General features: G+C 44.5%; 1 long non-coding RNA gene across 1 annotated transcript in view; it reads left to right on the top strand.

The window, feature by feature from the left end:
* The window catches only part of LOC134336734 (uncharacterized), a 445,998-nt gene extending 429,767 nt beyond the window's left edge, over nt 1-16,231 (top strand). Inside the window, exon 7 of the long non-coding RNA XR_010015870.1 lies at nt 15,784-16,231. This is a non-coding gene — a long non-coding RNA (uncharacterized LOC134336734). The remainder of the gene's footprint in view (nt 1-15,783) is intronic.
* Nucleotides 16,232-16,777: the final 546 nt, after the last annotated feature.

Raw genomic sequence — 16,777 nt, 5'->3', positions numbered from 1 at the left:
TTCTCTCCTTCTCTATCAGGCCTTGTGATGGTAAAGTCTGAAAAGAGCTTTTTTTTATGTTATTACTTCTTTCCAGTTTTCTCTTACAACTTTTTTTCTGAACTCTTATGAAGTTTTGTACTTTTGGAGTGTGTCAATGAGGTAGGACGCTGGAATGCTATTTTGGCACCAGAATGTATGGCAACACATGCAGGCTACCTCCAGCACATCCTTAGGTAGTGTTTGGTCTTAATGCAAACAATGCATTTTACTGTGTTTCGATGTACGTGTGGTAAATAAATGAATCTGAATAGGATATGTTTGTATTCCTGTGACAGTAAACATGAAGTCTTGACTAATGACTTGGGGATCCTACCCCAGCTGGAAAGTTCAATTCAGGAAAGCAGACAAAATGTATTAAAATTTCGTATCAGCAAAGGTGGTATAAGGCTACTCGATTCAACTACGGAAGACCTGAGTGTTCAATGGGTAAGAAATCTGCCTTCTTTACCTAGTCAGGTTTATACGTGGCTGCAGCTCCCATCTGTGGTGCTCTAGCAATGTACCTCCTTGTGAATCAAAGTAGGTGGACTAACCAGCACCAAACTCAGTTCTGGATTCTATAAACCAAAAGATGCATCCTTTCTGTGAATAATGCAAACTCCTCCTCACTGAAAACTGCAGGCTCTTGCCTAAATTCAGGGCCTGTATGACCTCCTCCTCTTTTTTATCTTTTCATATTCTTAAGTTCTTGAAGGAGTAAGGAATTTGATTACAATATTATAAATGATTATGTTTTTAAAATATAGTGGTTTCTTATTTTGATTATTAGGCATATCAGTTCAGTGCATCTTCAGAGGGAAACTGATTCATAAACAATTATTACTGTGAAACATTGTCATATTTAGTTAGTGTTTCCCAGTGTCATTTACTCAGTTTAGTTCAGCGTGGTTATGAAGGATGTTTCAGTTTGAAATATAGGTTTCCCATTTTGACAGAATAACAAGTAAATGCTTGCAGAAGGTACACTACATATAAAAAAAAAGTAGATAATATTTCCTTTTAACTGCTGAAATTACCTGAAAGCTTTCACTCCACTGGGTCATGTAGAGGACTCATCCAGCAGAAGACTTCAGAGACCAGTTGGCTCTGAACAGAATTGTAGAAGAGCATTCTAAAATGGCTGCTTCTAATCTACAATCTAAATTGCTCAAAGCTATGAGCTGAACGTTTGATCATTGACATCAAGAGTATAAATTAATATGAGAAATACTTGATGAAAAATAATGTATTAAATAGTTTTCATTGTACGCTATCTATAATATATTTCACTTTAGCAGATAAACCTGTGGTGTGGATTGCAATGTTATTTTTTAAATCAGTTTGCAGCAACTCAGAATCCATGAGTGGAATTAGTTTTGTACCTAGAGCTTTGGTACTTGAAAGCTTGAATGCATCAATTCAGCACTTGGTATTTAAAGGAAGTGGATCAAAATTAATTAAGAAAAATAAAGTATATGGAACTGAAAATGGAGTTAAAGATTATTCTGTGCTGCAGAGGTGGAAGGAAGAGGCATTTAACAAAGGAAGGTGCTGGAGAGGGATTCAGCTCATGAATTACTCTTTATTCTGCTAAACCAAGTTGAACATTTGTGTGAAAGAAAAGCACTGATCAAGTATTATGGAACGGAAATTAGTCTGCAGAGTGTTGTTTATTTCAGTGCTGCTTGAATAAAGACGAAACACTTTCAGAGTAGGCTGAAATAGCAGTCCTTCCCAGATCATTTCGATCTTGCACTTTCTATTGGGTATTGTGCATGCGGAAATGGTGCGTTTCCACATTGGACACATTCATAATGTCATTCCAAGTACACTGTGTTATTTTGGGGGGTAAGAGCTACTCTCCCCTTGTCTGTTTTTCTGCTATGAGGCAGAGCACCACTACAGTGCAAGTCACAGCATTTATCCTGTCGCTAGTCTGCCACTATATATTTCAAATGCGTTTCAGTAGCCTGCTCTAAACTAAAAGATTCTGAAGCATTGCATTCCTGTCCCAATGGAAGCCTACCAGGGATACATGAAAGGATAGCTTTGAAGTGTACTCGTCTTATGCACCTGGATGTTGTATTATGCACCACCTAGGTAAAGGTAACCTTCTAAAGCAAAGGCTGAGCGTTCCCATCAGAACAGGTGATTTATGCTAAAAGGAGCCCATTTTGATGCCAGCTCCAAATAAATGCACGTGGCAGCACATCAGCTTTGATCCATTCCACTTGTGATTATGGGCATACTTCTACAGAGAGAAATCTACAATCAGTTACTCATAACAATCTTCCATCAGGATGATGTCAAGAATTTGATGAAACATGACAGTTAAAAGGGTAAATGAGGCAGCAACTTTAAAGTATCTGTATGAAGAATGATTAACACCAGGCAAGTAATTGCCAGTAAGCTGTCTTGTGAGTTTTCTTGAACTACTATTTTGAATTACTGCCAACCCTATCCATGTTGGTCACGTAGTCAGACTGTTAATTGAATAATATCAAAATTGAATAATGTGAGATTAAATATATTTTATATGAAGATCACTGCAGGTAGTTTAAAGTGTTCCTTTCGTCTGAAATTTGCTTTGGATTTGACAGTACCTTCGACCCTGACACAGAGATATAGAAATCCACAACTAGCGAAGGAAAGAATCCCATTACTTTTTGCTCATGGAGGCTGCACTGTTAAATGTGTTGTCTCTGCAGCCAGCAAATCAGGAAAATCTGCATCATCACGGCAGATTTTTGGAATTATCGAAGGGTAAAGGCTTAAGGAAGGCAACAGAAAGTGCATGAATGAGCCATCCAACACAAGCTATCATACTCTCTCCGCATTAAATCTGGTCTTCAGTGAAGTAACTGTGGAGCTGGGCAAAAACAAGCCATGTGAGTGACTTATCCTTTCGTACACTTATTTAGAAGCCTACACAAAGTTGTAAAACCTGAGCCTCTTGTAACTTTAGTATAGTTATTTATCAATGCCCATGCAAATAATTGAATAATCTTAAGGAACTATCATGTTTACAATCCTATCACACTAGGGCCTGTAGGTTTGAAGACACAAGAGACTGTAGATCTGGAAATCTGGAGTGACAATTAAGAACCTGGAGGAACTTGATGGTTCAGGCAATATCTGTGGAGGGAAAATGGGCAGGTGACATTTTGGGTCAAATGTGGACTGAAAGGTAGAGGGGAGATAGCCAGTATAAAAGGGTGAAGGATAGAGATGGGGCAAGAGATTGGCTGGTGATAAGTGGATCCAGGTGAGGAAGAGTGATAGGCAGATGGAGAAGGGAAGAGTGGAAATCATAACAGAGGCTGGCAGGTAATACCTGAAGCTGACATGTAGGTTCACTTGACCTACTATTATGTCTCTCAGAGCCAGTATTGACAAAGGTTGCCTCGTTTCCCTAATATGATAATCAAGTGTCTATAGTGTATTCCCCGTTTGCCAGTTCCATCCCACCATGAGTGATTCAGCCTGGGATAGCTGGTTGCAGAACACAGGTGAGGCCACAACTTGAGAGTTGGTGCTGAGTGGTGAAATGTGGACACCCTGAGAGAGACCAGCAGTTTCATACAATGTCACTGGCCTCTTTCAGGACTGAACAGACAATAGGTTATGAATCTGCTCTGATACACTTCCCATGTTTCTCTTCAGAGCTCACAGCATTATGCCTCCTCTGACAACTAAATCACGCCAAGTTCCTCTTTTTTTTCTGTGGGTTAAACTCTTGGTAGTCAGCTCTCAGTGAACATCAATCTGCTTCTGATGGAGACCAATCTGTTGCAATTTCTACTATTAACTCCATCTACCTATTGCCCTTCCTCACCTGGATCCACCCATCATTTGCTATCTCTTGTCCCACCCTTTCCCTTCACCCAGATCTGCCCATGGAGAACTTCAGTCTAACCCCATGACAGCAACATGCTCCTGGCTGATGATCCACAAGTTCTGGTGGGCGTGGCATGTCTCCACATAGAGAGGAGAAGACCATGAATGGATTCAGCCTCTGCTCCAGAGCGATGCTCTTTTTGTCCCACATGCAGTACGTCGTTGGGGACAGACTCTTCCATGCCCCTTGCTCTTTGATACACGGCATCTGCCAAAGCAGGTAGCATGCCAAGCATTTGACTATACACACTGTCATGTGTGAAGCCAAGCAGAGCTGCAGAACGGATGATTCTAATGAGAGAGATAACAAGAGACAATGGAGAACCATTCAAAGTGCTAATAAGAGAGAAGAGAGAGATTAACAAGAAAGAGACACATATTCAGATGTTGACATCTGCCATAGTCAGTTTGCTTTGAACCTGAACTGTTTGAAATTTGATGGACAGGTGATACCCCATCAGGGGGATAAAAATAGCGGTTTTGCTAAGGCACAAGACACACACCACGAGACCCTGGAAAGAGCATTGTGCCCCACAAGTTGGTGGGAGTTTGGAGGACCGGTTCGCGGGAATCGGTTGGAGGCTGACAGGGTGTAAAGGTACGATCGGTGGGATCCTGGTGTGTGTCCGCCCTTGCCTGGGTGCCAGGTTCACCATGGAAGAATGATCGCATCCGGAACAGAGTGGTCACAGCCGGTGACCACAGCGGGATCAGAAGGCATCGAAAGGTTTGCCTGAAACCAACTGCATCTCTCACTCTCACTCTCTCTCTCTCTCTCTCCAACGGTACAACAACAGCGATTACTTCGAACTGCACTAGACTGAACTGAACTCTGCTTCACCTTAAGACTGATCATTTTACCCCTAGACTGTGATAGAGCTTGGTTGATTCCTATTACCCTATTTCTGTGTATATGTGTATACTATCATTGCTAACCTGTTACATTTATATCCTTGTGGTTAGTGTACTGTATTACTTATTTCTTTAATGAAACTTTATTAGTTCCTAGTAATCACAGACTTCAACGAGTGTTCCATTTCTGCTGGTTTGACAACCCAGTTACGGGGTACATAACAACACACACTGCCTACTTTTTTTATACATTCCTATCATGCATTTTATCTGAATTCCCTAGGGATATTGTAATATGTATTGTTGACATCTTCCAGCATTTTATGATCCCATTGCTTCTGCAGCCCCTTGTCACAGAGTGGACATGCCTGTCCTCCTGCTGTGCACTCCTTTACCATATCATCTTCTGCCTTTGTACGATAAGCATCTGATATCTCACTTAGGGAGCTTGAACACAATGATGAGGGGTGTCCATCTTCTTCTACATTTTAGTAGCCTCAGAGATTACTCTTGCTGCCACTCCCTCATCTTCTTCCTGTTCTTGAGTGTGTATGTGGGGTGGGGAATGGATTTCTCCATGCAGTGACATCAGTAATAAGTAAGAAAGCAATGGAGTGGTGTTGCTGCTTTCATTGTCCTTTGGCAGAATGTGGGCAGCAACTACAATGATTCTCTTAGATGGAGCAGGCATTTCAATAAGGGACGGAAGGATGATGAGGGTATATAATGCAAAGATTCACATTTCAGTAGTGCCTTTAACATAGGGATCTCCCACTCCAAATCTATTCTCATCAAGCCTGGTCTGACCCTGAGCACAAGAGGGGGTGCCCTTCTGACAACTGGACTAGCTTCTTTTTTTTCACAGTTTTGACCTCAAAGAAAAGAAGGGACTTTTGAACAATGGACAATAATTACATTGCCACTTCACTTGAGTTATTTGTGATTTTGTGCATGTGTTGGGATAGGTGTTAGCCAAAGTGGGCGGTAGGTGGTTAGAGGTGGGGTTGTATTTCTGACAATGCAATCTGTCTCTAATTTTGGAGGTATGTGAGTAAACGGTGTTATCTGATTTATAGCTGTTGGCAGAGCTATTTCAGAGCAATTCAAAGCCCTGCTCTGACCTTGACGCATCTGTTTTGATGGCTTCAAGCTGGCTATGGGGCACCATTGTCCTGTAGGCTTCTAGCTCCTGTGGCACAGTATCTTCTTCTCCAGAATTGAAATCCATCCATCCCAATCTGAAAAACCAGTGCACGCATCTTGCATGGAGGAGTACAAGATGGGGGAAGATGGGGGAATCTTGCCACCAATTCTGTTGTGTTTGTGCAAAACTACATATCGACTAAGTAAAAGCATGCACATGTCGGATGGCTTTAACTTTGCAGCGAGAGAGAGAAAGAGAACAATATGCATGTGTAGCCAACAGATCAATAGGTAGTGCTAAAGGGGAGAATGTCATTGCTTTAAAAGAAATAGATCCATACATTAAACTTTCTCTCCCTTAGATTAATGCACCATAAAACTATATACGTACAAAACATTCAATTTCCCTTTCATAAACCCATATTCCAAATAAAAATGCTTTCACAATAACAGTTCATAACTAACTTCACAGTTCTAAAGGTTCAGTCTTTTGGGCGGCACTTCTTTCAGGATAGTGCCTTTGGATCTGTGTAGTGATATCAGGTTTGGCAAGTGTCCTGTCAACGATAACATTCTCTTTGCGCCTCTGGACCTGTGGCGTGGCATAAGGTTTGGTAGGTAACTTGTCTAAGACAATGTTCTCAGTTTCCAGTGTCACGTTGCTGTCAGTGACATGATCATCATTGAGTGGTAAGTCTGGTGACTGTAATGTGTCTGTCTTGTTGGATGCAGTTGACTCAGGTGTGTTCTTCGGCTAAGCATCCAATATCTGGTTCACATGACATCTACATGTCTGATCTCCAACATCCACTGTGCATATCAGTGGTCCAGTTCTTGTAGCTATCCTAGCAACACACATCAAAGTTGCTGGTGAATGCAGCAGGCCAAGCAGCATCTATAGGAAGAGGCGCAGTCGACGTTTCAGGCCGAGACCCTTCGTCAGGACTAACTGAAGGAAGAGTGAGTAAGGGATTTGAAAGCTGGAGGGGGAGGGGGAGATGCAAAATGATAGGAGAAGACCGGAGGGGGAGGGATAGAGCCGAGAGCTGGACAGGTGATAGGCAGAAGGGGACACGAGAGGATCATGGGACAGGAGGTCCGGGAAGAAAGACGGGGGGGGGTGACCCAGAGGATGGGCAAGAGGTATATTCAGAGGGACAGAGGGAGAAAAAGGAGAGTGAGAGAAAGAATGTGTGCATAAAAAAGAGTGACAGATGGGGTACGAGGGGGAGGTGGGGCCTAGCGGAAGTTAGAGAAGTCAATGTTCATGCCATCAGGTTGGAGGCTACCCATACGGAATATAAGGTGTTGTTCCTCCAACCTGAGTGTGGCTTCATCTTTACAGTAGAGGAGGCCGTGGATAGACATGTCAGAATGGGAATGGGATGTGGAATTAAAATGTGTGGCCACTGGGAGATCCTGCTTTCTCTGGCGGACAGAGCGTAGATGTTCAGCAAAGCGGTCTCCCAGTCTGCGTCGGGTCTCACCAATATATAAAAGGCCACATCGGGAGCACCGGACGCAGTATATCACCCCAGTTGACTCACAGGTGAAGTGATGCCTCACCTGGAAGGACTGTTTGGGGCCCTGAATGGTGGTAAGGGAGGAAGTGTAAGGGCATGTGTAGCACTTGTTCCGCTTACACGGATAAGTGCCAGGAGGGAGATCAGTGGGGAGGGATGGGGGGGCCGAATGGACAAGGGAGTTGTGTAGGGAGCGATCCCTGCGGAATGCAGAGAGAGGGGGAGGGAAAGATGGTGGGATCCCGTTGGAGGTGGCGGAAGTTACGGAGAATAATATGTTGGACCCGGAGGCTGGTGGGGTGGTAGGTGAGGACCAGGGGAACCCTATTCCTAGTGGGGTGGTGGGAGGATGGAGTGAGAGCAGATGTACGTGAAATGGAGGAGATGCGTTTAAGAGCAGAGTTGATAGTGGAGGTATGCAGAAACGAGTTCGGTGGGGCAGGAGCACTCCGAACAGCACCTCGACACTGTTTTATCACCCCTTGTTCAATCCCTTCCGACCTATGTTCGTGACACTTCTCACGCTCTTAAACTTTTCGATGATTTTAAGTTCCCTGGCCCCCACCGCTTTATTTTCACCATGGATGTCCAGTCCTTATATACTTCCATCCCCCATCAGGAAGGTCTCAAAGCTCTATGCTTCTTTTTGGATTCCAGACCTAATCAGTTCCCCTCTACCACCACTCTGCTCCGTCTAGCGGAATTAGTCCTTACTCTCAATAATTTCTCCTTTTGCTCCTCCCATTTCCTCCAAACTAAAGGTGTAGCTATGGGCACCCGTATGGGTCCTAGCTATGCCTGCCTTTTTGTTGGGTTTGTGGAACAATCTATGTTCCGTGCCTATTCTGGTATCTGTCCCCCACTTTTCCTTCGCTATATCGACGACTGCATTGGCGCTGCTTCCTGCACGCATGCAGAACTCGTTGACTTTATTAACTTTGCCTCCAACTTTCACCCTGCCCTCAAGTTTACCTGGTCTATTTCCGACACCTCCCTCCCCTTTCTAGATCTTTCTGTCTCTGTCTCTGGAGACAGCTTATCCACTGATATCTACTATAAGCCTACTGACTCTCACAGCTATCTGGACTATTCCTCTTCTCACCCTGTCTCTTGCAAAAACGCCATCCCCTTCTCGCAATTCCTCCGTCTCCGCCGCATCTGCTCTCAGGATGAGGCTTTTCATTCTAGGACGAGGGAGATGTCTTCATTTTTTAAAGAAAGGGGCTTCCCTTCCTCCACTATCAACTCTGCTCTTAAACGCATCTCCTCCATTTCACGTACATCTGCTCTCACTCCATCCTCCCACCACCCCACTAGGAATAGGGTTCCCCTGGTCCTCACCTACCACCCCACCAGCCTCCGGGTCCAACATATTATTCTCCGTAACTTCCGCCACCTCCAACGGGATCCCACCACTAAGCATATCTTTCCCTCCCCCCCCCTCTGCATTCCGCAGGGATCGCTCCCTACACAACTCCCTTGTCCATTCGTCCCCCCCATCCCTCCCCACTGATCTCCCTCCTGGCACTTATCCGTGTAAGCGGAACAAGTGCTACACATGCCCTTACACTTCCTCCCTTACCACCATTCAGGGCCCCAAACAGTCCTTCCAGGTGAGGCATCACTTCACCTGTGAGTCAACTGGGGTGATATACTGCGTCCGGTGCTCCCGATGTGGCCTTTTATATATTGGTGAGACCCGACGCAGACTGGGAGACCGCTTTGCTGAACATCTACGCTCTGTCCGCCAGAGAAAGCAGGATCTCCCAGTGGCCACACATTTTAATTCCACATCCCATTCCCATTCTGACATGTCTATCCACGGCCTCCTCTACTGTAAAGATGAAGCCACACTCAGGTTGGAGGAACAACACCTTATATTCCGTATGGGTAGCCTCCAACCTGATGGCATGAACATTGACTTCTCTAACTTCCGCTAGGCCCCACCTCCCCCTCGTACCCCATCTGTTACTCATTTTTATGCACACATTCTTTCTCTCACTCTCCTTTTTCTCCCTCTGTCCCTCTGAATATACCTCTTGTCCATCCTCTGGGGTCACCCCCCCCCCCCCCGTCTTTCTTCCCGGACCTCCTGTCCCATGATCCTCTCGTATCCCCTTTTGCCTATCACCTGTCCAGCTCTCGGATCTATCCCTCCCCCTCCTGTCTTCTCCTATCATTTTGCATCTCCCCCTCCCCCTCCAGCTTTCAAATCCCTTACTCTCTCTTCCTTCAGTTAGTCCTGACGAAGGGTCTCGGCCTGAAGCGTCGACTGCGCCTCTTCCTATAGATGCTGCTTGGCCTGCTGCGTTCACCAGCAACTTTGATGTGTGTTGCTTGAATTTCCAGCATCTGCAGAATTCCTGTTGTTCTTGTAGCTATCCTACTGGGTCTCCACTTGTCTTCTCATAAATACATGCTAAGATTTCCTTGAAGTCCTTGAAGCTCCTTGCTGATTTACTTGGCAACTAGCTGAACTGTTTATTCTGCACTTCCCTCTGAAGATCTATTTTCAGGAGGTCTATGCAAGTCTCAGATTCCTGCTCATGAACAGCATTGCAGGAGTTTGACTTGTCACATGAACAGAGTTCCGATACACAAAAAGGAAGTTGTCCACCTTGTAATGTAGAGAAATATCCTTCTTGCCCATCGCTTTAATGGACCTCTTAAAGGCTTGGATAAACCTTTCAGCTAACCCATTTGTTGCTCGGTGGTGAGGAGCTGACTTGAAATGTCTGTTTTCTTTATGAACAGTTGGAATTCTTCCGATATGTATTGTGATCTATTGTCACCCACAAATTGTTCTAGTAAGTCACTTCTGGTGCAGATAGTCTTCAGAGCATAGATATTCTTTGCTGAGGTGGTTGACTTCATTGGTATAACCTTCAGCCACATCGAATGAGCATCCGCAGCAATGAGAAACGTGGAGTCCATGAATGGTCCAGCAAAATCAATATGGACTCTTTGCCTTAGCGACGACAGCCACACCCACAGATGTAATGGTGCCTGTGGAATTTCATTTTGAACTTTTAGGCATCCCGGACAGCTTTTGGCCAAGCCCTCAATCTGTTTATCTATTCTTGGCTACTACACACAGCTCCAGGCAAAACTCTTCATCTTGACTGTACACAGGTGTCCTTCATGAAGTTTTTCTAACATTCTGGTGTGCTGTTTAGAGCAAGCCACAGCACGAGATCCACAGCGTTCTTTGACATACCGACTGTTGGACTTCTCTTGCTGAGAACTCGGGAAACATAGGGTTACCATGAGCTGGTCATCTTGCATTGTGATCTCATAAACTTCTGACAATGTCGGGTCATTCCTTGTTTCCTTTTGTATTTTGGAATTTGTTACCGGCAACTGGCCCAACAATGCGGTGTGGAACACTTCTGCTGGGTCATAGTATGAACACTTTGCTTCTGCAGTTGCCAACAGTAGAAGATGTGACAAGCCATCTACATTGCTGTGTCGTTTGGTATCCTTGAACTCTATGTCATAAGAGTGGGCTCCTAAGAAAAGTGCCCAATGTTGCAACCGGGTAACAGTCATTCCCTTCCTGGGACTGATAATGGACACATTATCCCAGTAGGGTAGCTTCTTCCACCAGGCCATCAGACTGATTAACTCACGCAGATTTGAGTGTATTTTTATATTACATTGACTGTTCTATTTATTATAAATTATTATAATTTACTGTGATTGCGCATTGCACATTTAGACGGAGACTTAACGTAAAGATTTTTACTCCTCATGTATGTGAAGGATGTAAGAAATAAAGTCAATTCAATTCAATTCAGAGAAAGGGAGCTGGTGATCTGCCATTAAACTTTTGTCTGTAGAGGTAGTGCTGGCACGTTTTTATTCCCAAGACTAGACTAAAGGCCTCTCGGTCAATCTGTGCATAGTTGTGTTCTGTGCTCGTTAGTGATCTAGAAGCAAATGCAATCGTGCGTTCAGATCCATCTTTCGTAGTCTGTTATAAAATGGCATCAGTAACATAAGGGGACATGTCACACATCAGTCTAATGGGCAGGAGTGGGTCATAATGGGTGAGCAGTTTATTGGATGTTATTAGTCTTTTTGTTTCTTTGGAATCTTTTTCACATCTTTCTGACCATTCCCCCGTTGTTTCTCTCTATTACGGCGTGTTCAATGGATGCGGCACTGGAGAAACTGGTGGTAGCAGTTTACAAGGCCCAAGTATGACCTGAGTTGTGACATATTTTCCAGTGTGGGTGCCCCTGTAGCAGTGTTTCAATCTTCTTTTGTGACTTATGTAAGCCATATTTGTCAATGGCATGTCCACAATATGAGATTTCATTCTTGAAAAACTCAAGTTTCTCTCTCTTTGCGCACAGACCATACTCACTCAGCCTGGTAATTACTTTACCAAGATTCTGGAAGTGCACATCATCATTTTTGCCAGTCACAATGATGTCATTTTTTTCCTGGGATATCTTGGAGTACTTAGTCCATTGCTCTTTGCCAAATTTCTGAAGCTGATGTGATGCCAAAAACGAGACAATTATACTGGAAAAGTCCCTTGTGAGTATTGATTGTGGGGAACTTCCTGCTTGACTCTTCAATCTCCATTTGCAGATAGGCTTGTGACAAGCAAATCTTCGAAAAGCTCTCCCCACCTGCCAAAGATGCAAAAATATCTTCTATTTGTGGCGGAGGGTACTGCACAGTACGTAGTACCAGGGTGATGCTCACCTTGAAATCCCAACATACGCTAACAGCTCCGGCCTTCCTTTTCTTGATCACTGGGACAATGGTTGTGGCCCAATTGCTCCACTCAACCTTCGCGAGAATTCCAGACACGTCCAGGCTCTGCAGTTCAGTATCCACTTTAGGACATAGTGTTAAAGTACTGGATGCACCTTATGGAATCTTGGTGTTGCTGTTTTATCCAGTTCATTTCAGGTCTTCATACCTTAAAGTTTACCAATCCGCTTCTCAAACACCTTCTCATTAGCATTAAGTAGCTGTGCCAGTCTCTGGTTAGTGCTACCATCTGGGCTGCAGTTGCCTGTTGATGTCACGCTGAGAGCTTTGACTGAGTGCCAGTCCAGTTGGATTTTTCTCAACCATTTATGTCCAAAGACTGCTGGCCCTTCACTTTTAAATATATAAGCTCTAACTGTTGTGTTTGGCCTCCATACATCACATTTACTTCCATTTTGCCTTTGGGAGACACTTTTTCTCATTTATAGGTCTTTAGCATCACAGAGATCTTTTCTAATGGTATGTTAGAAAACAGTCTGTTGTAGTCAGCCTCTGGAATTATAGACAAAGCTAACTCTGTATCCAACTCCATTTTCAGTTTTATACCAGACACATCTATTGTGATCCAGATGATTTTGTGATCTGATTTGGTTATACTGTGCCCTTCTAGGCATGACAGACTCTATGTTGTCTAATTCTACTTTACATTCAGTAACTTTATACATTTGTTTAGTTTTGTGTTTGAGACTTTTCACTGGATTGTGCTTTTTGTCTGCCTTGCATGTTCTCTAAGTGACCTGTCTGTGACACATTCTGCAGTCCTTTTCTTTGAACCAACAGTCATTTGCCTCATGGGAGGATTTGCCACATCGATAACATTTTTGGCATTTTCCGCCATGTGCGTTTCACATTGTAAACTCTTTTTCTGTAGTTCTGCTGCATCCTTTGCTGCAGTCTCTAACGATATTGCAATGGTCAATGCCTGTTCTAAGGTTAAGTCTCTTTCTGCGAGAAGCCTCATTTGAGTGCTTTGACTATGCATGCCACATACAAGTCTGCCCCTTAATGCATCAGAAAGTCCATCTCTAAAGTCACAGTACTGGGAAAGTTTGCACAGTTCTGCAATGTATTCAGAAAGGCTTTCATCTTTTGACTGGTTCCTTTTGTAAAATCTAAATCCCTCAGCTATTACCAGCAAGAGAGAATCTGCAGATGCTGGAAATCCAAGCAACACACACAAAATGCTGGTGGGACTCAGCAGGCCAGGCAACACCAATGGAAAAGTCAGTGTTTTGGGCAGAGGCCCTTCACTGGGACTGGAGAAAAAAAGATGAGGAGTCAGTGTAAGAAGGTAAGTGGAGGGGAGGAAGAAACACAAGGTGATAGGTGAATCTGGGAGAGGGAGCTGTGAAGTAAAGAGCTAGGAAGTTGGTTGGTGAAAGAGATACAGGGCTGGAGAAGGCCATAGAAGAAAGTAAAGAGGGAGGAACAGCAGAGGGAGGTGATGGTCAGGTAAGGAGATAAGCTGAGAGAGGGAAAAGGCAATGGGGAAAGGTGAAGGGGAGGACATTACCAGAAGTTAGAGAAATCAATGTTCATGCAATCAGGTTGGAGACTACACAGACTGAATATAAGGTTTTTCCCCTCCAACCTGCGTGTGTCCTCATTGCGACAGTCAACAGTGGGTGAGACCATGAACTAAACCTCTTCCCACCCTTTTAATCGTAAAAATGCCATCCCCTTCTCTCAATTCTTCCATCTGCACCATATCTACTCTCAGGATGAGGCTTTTCATTCCAGATGTTCTCCTCCTTCAAAGAAAGTGGCTTCTCTTTCAACACCATCAACACTGCCCTCAACTGTATCTCTTCCATTTTGCTTATGTCTGCTGTCACCGCATCATTGTGCCACCTCACCAGGGATAGGGTTCCTCTTGTCCTCACTAACCACCTCACCAGCTTCCGCATCCATCACATAATTCTCCATAACTTCTGTCATCTCCAATGGGATCCCACCACCAAGCACACCTTTCCCTTCCCTCAACCTTTCTGCTTTCCCCAGGGATCGCTCCCTAAGCGACTTCCTTGTCCATTCATCCCTCCCCATTGATCTCCCATGTGGTACTTATCCTTGCAAACAGAACAAGTGCTACACCTGCCCCTGCACCTCCTCCCTCACTACCATTCAGGGTTCCAAACAAACCTTTCGGGTGAGGCGACACTTCACCTGTGAGTCTGTTGGGGTTATCTACTGTATCTGGTCCTCCTGATGTGGCCTCCTTTATATTGGTGAGACCCGATTGGGAGACCGCTTCGCCAAGCAGCTATGCTCCATCCACTAGAGAAACCACTGGCCACGCATTTTAATTCCACTTCTCATTCCCATTCCGACATGTCAGTCCATGGCCTCCTCTACTGTCATGATGAGGCCACACTCAGGTTGGAGAAACAACACCTTATATTTTGTCCGGATAGCCTCCAACCTGATGACATGAACGTCAATTTCTCGAACTTCTGGTAATGCCCCCCCCCCCCACCGCCCCGGTTCCCTCATTTTCATTTCCTTCTCTCGCCTTATCTCTTTACCTGCCCATCACCTCCCTCTGGTGCTCCTCTCCCTTTTCGTTTCTCCATGGCCTTCTGTACTCTGCTATCAGATTCTGCCTTCTCTAGCCCTGTATCTCTGTCTCCAACTTCCCAGCTCTTTACTTCACCCCTCCCTCTCCCAGTCTCACCCATCACCTTGTGTTTCTTTCTCCCCTCCCTCCACCTTCCTACTGTGACTCCTTATCTTTTTCACTCCAGTCCTGATGAAGGCTTTCAGCCTGGAACATGGACTATACTCCTTTCCATAGATGCTGCCTAGCCTGCTGAGTTCCTCCAGCATTTTTTGTGTGTCTCTCCACTATTACCAGCGGTTTAGGGCTCAGGTGATTTTGCAAAATTGTAACAATTTCATTGAACATCTTGCTGGCTTTGCAGGGGTTACTAGGTTACCTAAGAGATTGTACGTCCTTGCACCCATTAAGCTAAGAAGTGTACGGGCTTTCTTTGGCTCCTCCATGTTGTTCGCGTTCAATACAATTCCACCCTCTCAACATGTGACTCCTGGCCTTCATTAGCGCTATCAAATTCATTAACTTTCCCGACTGAAGCCATCGCCAAGTTATTTTCACTTTAAGTTCTAGGTGTCTTTCACTGTGTATGATGCACTGTACTCCCGCCTTTGTTAGCATCCACGACGCCTTTCTCATACTGTTTAATTCTCGCTGTTATGCCCCGTAACTGTTGGTGCAGTTCCTGACATTTTCTGACATTCAGATTTGTATTCATCACCAATTTGTTGTGTCTGTGCACAACTACATATCGCTTAAATAAAAGCAGGTACGTGGGAGATGGCTTGAAATGGTGGATTCACATTGCAGTAAGAGAGAGAACAATGCACATGCGTAGATAACAGATCAATACATAGTGCTAAAGGTGGGTCATTGCTCTACAAGCAATAGATGCATACATTACAAATTCCTCTACTATTCCTCTAACAAAAATCTCCAATTATTTCACTTTTTCTATATCTTTTGCTTGTTCTTTTTGCCTTGTTTGTGTCATGGAAACTGTAGGAGCCGGTGACGTACAGATTGGAACTCGATCGAAGGATCCAATGGGATGCTGTGTCTGGAGAGCTACCTCGTGGAGATCGGAGAATGGGGGCCATAAGACCGAGAACAGAAATTGGCTCATGGAACAGTCCAGAGACGAGGCGCAGGGTCATGAACGAGTCCATCTTGAAGTGGTGAGGAAGATTGAAGCATTGAGGAGATTGCAGAGTGGATCAGTGATGGCTCCCTATGGAGTCGGTCAGCAGCTGGATCGGCGACGTTTGGAACCGGGTGGGCGGTCACTCGTTATGGACGGACTGAGTTTGAGCAGCCACTCTCCTCGTATGCAGACAAAAAGATGTTCCCAATTTTCTCAGATTTATGTGATTATTGGACTGTACTTTATATTGGTTTCATTCAGTTTTTCGGTGTTTTCTTTTTTGTGAACAATTGGCAGATGGATGATCTATTAATTATTTGTGTGTAAGGGGGGGGATTGGGGGTTTTGGTGGTACTGTTGCTGTTTCTTTTCTGCGAGCGAGGGGGTCCGGGATTGTTATTGTCACTGTTTTTCTGCAAGTGAGGGGTCGGAGAGTGTTATTATCGCTGTATTTTTCCTGTGGGTGAGGGGGTTGTGTTTCATACTATCGCCGTTTGTTTTGTGAGTGAGGGGGCTGTTATTGTCACTTTTTTTCTGCGAGTGAGGGGTGGGGGATTGTTATTGTTGCAGTTTTTATCCTGCCAGCGAGGGGGTCCGGGACTCTTACTGTTGCTGTCTTTTTTCTGAGGGGGAGGGGGGATTTTGGGGTCCGCGAGTTTCGTTTCTTTCCATTTTCATGCCGGGGCGTGGGGGGGGGGCGGTGGGAAATGATGATGTCTTTTCTTTCATTAACACCCATGCTCTTTCTGTATTTAACGGCTATCTGGAGAAGATGAATATCAGTTGTATTGTACATACATACTTTGACAATAAAATGAACCCATGACCTTATGAACCAACTACACAACCTGCAGC

Source organism: Mobula hypostoma, chromosome 23 (assembly GCF_963921235.1).
Source record: "Mobula hypostoma chromosome 23, sMobHyp1.1, whole genome shotgun sequence".
In the NCBI taxonomy this organism is placed as follows: domain Eukaryota; kingdom Metazoa; phylum Chordata; class Chondrichthyes; order Myliobatiformes; family Myliobatidae; genus Mobula; species Mobula hypostoma.
Note: the sequence above shows the minus strand (reverse complement) of the source record. Positions and strands in the feature narration are given on the sequence as shown.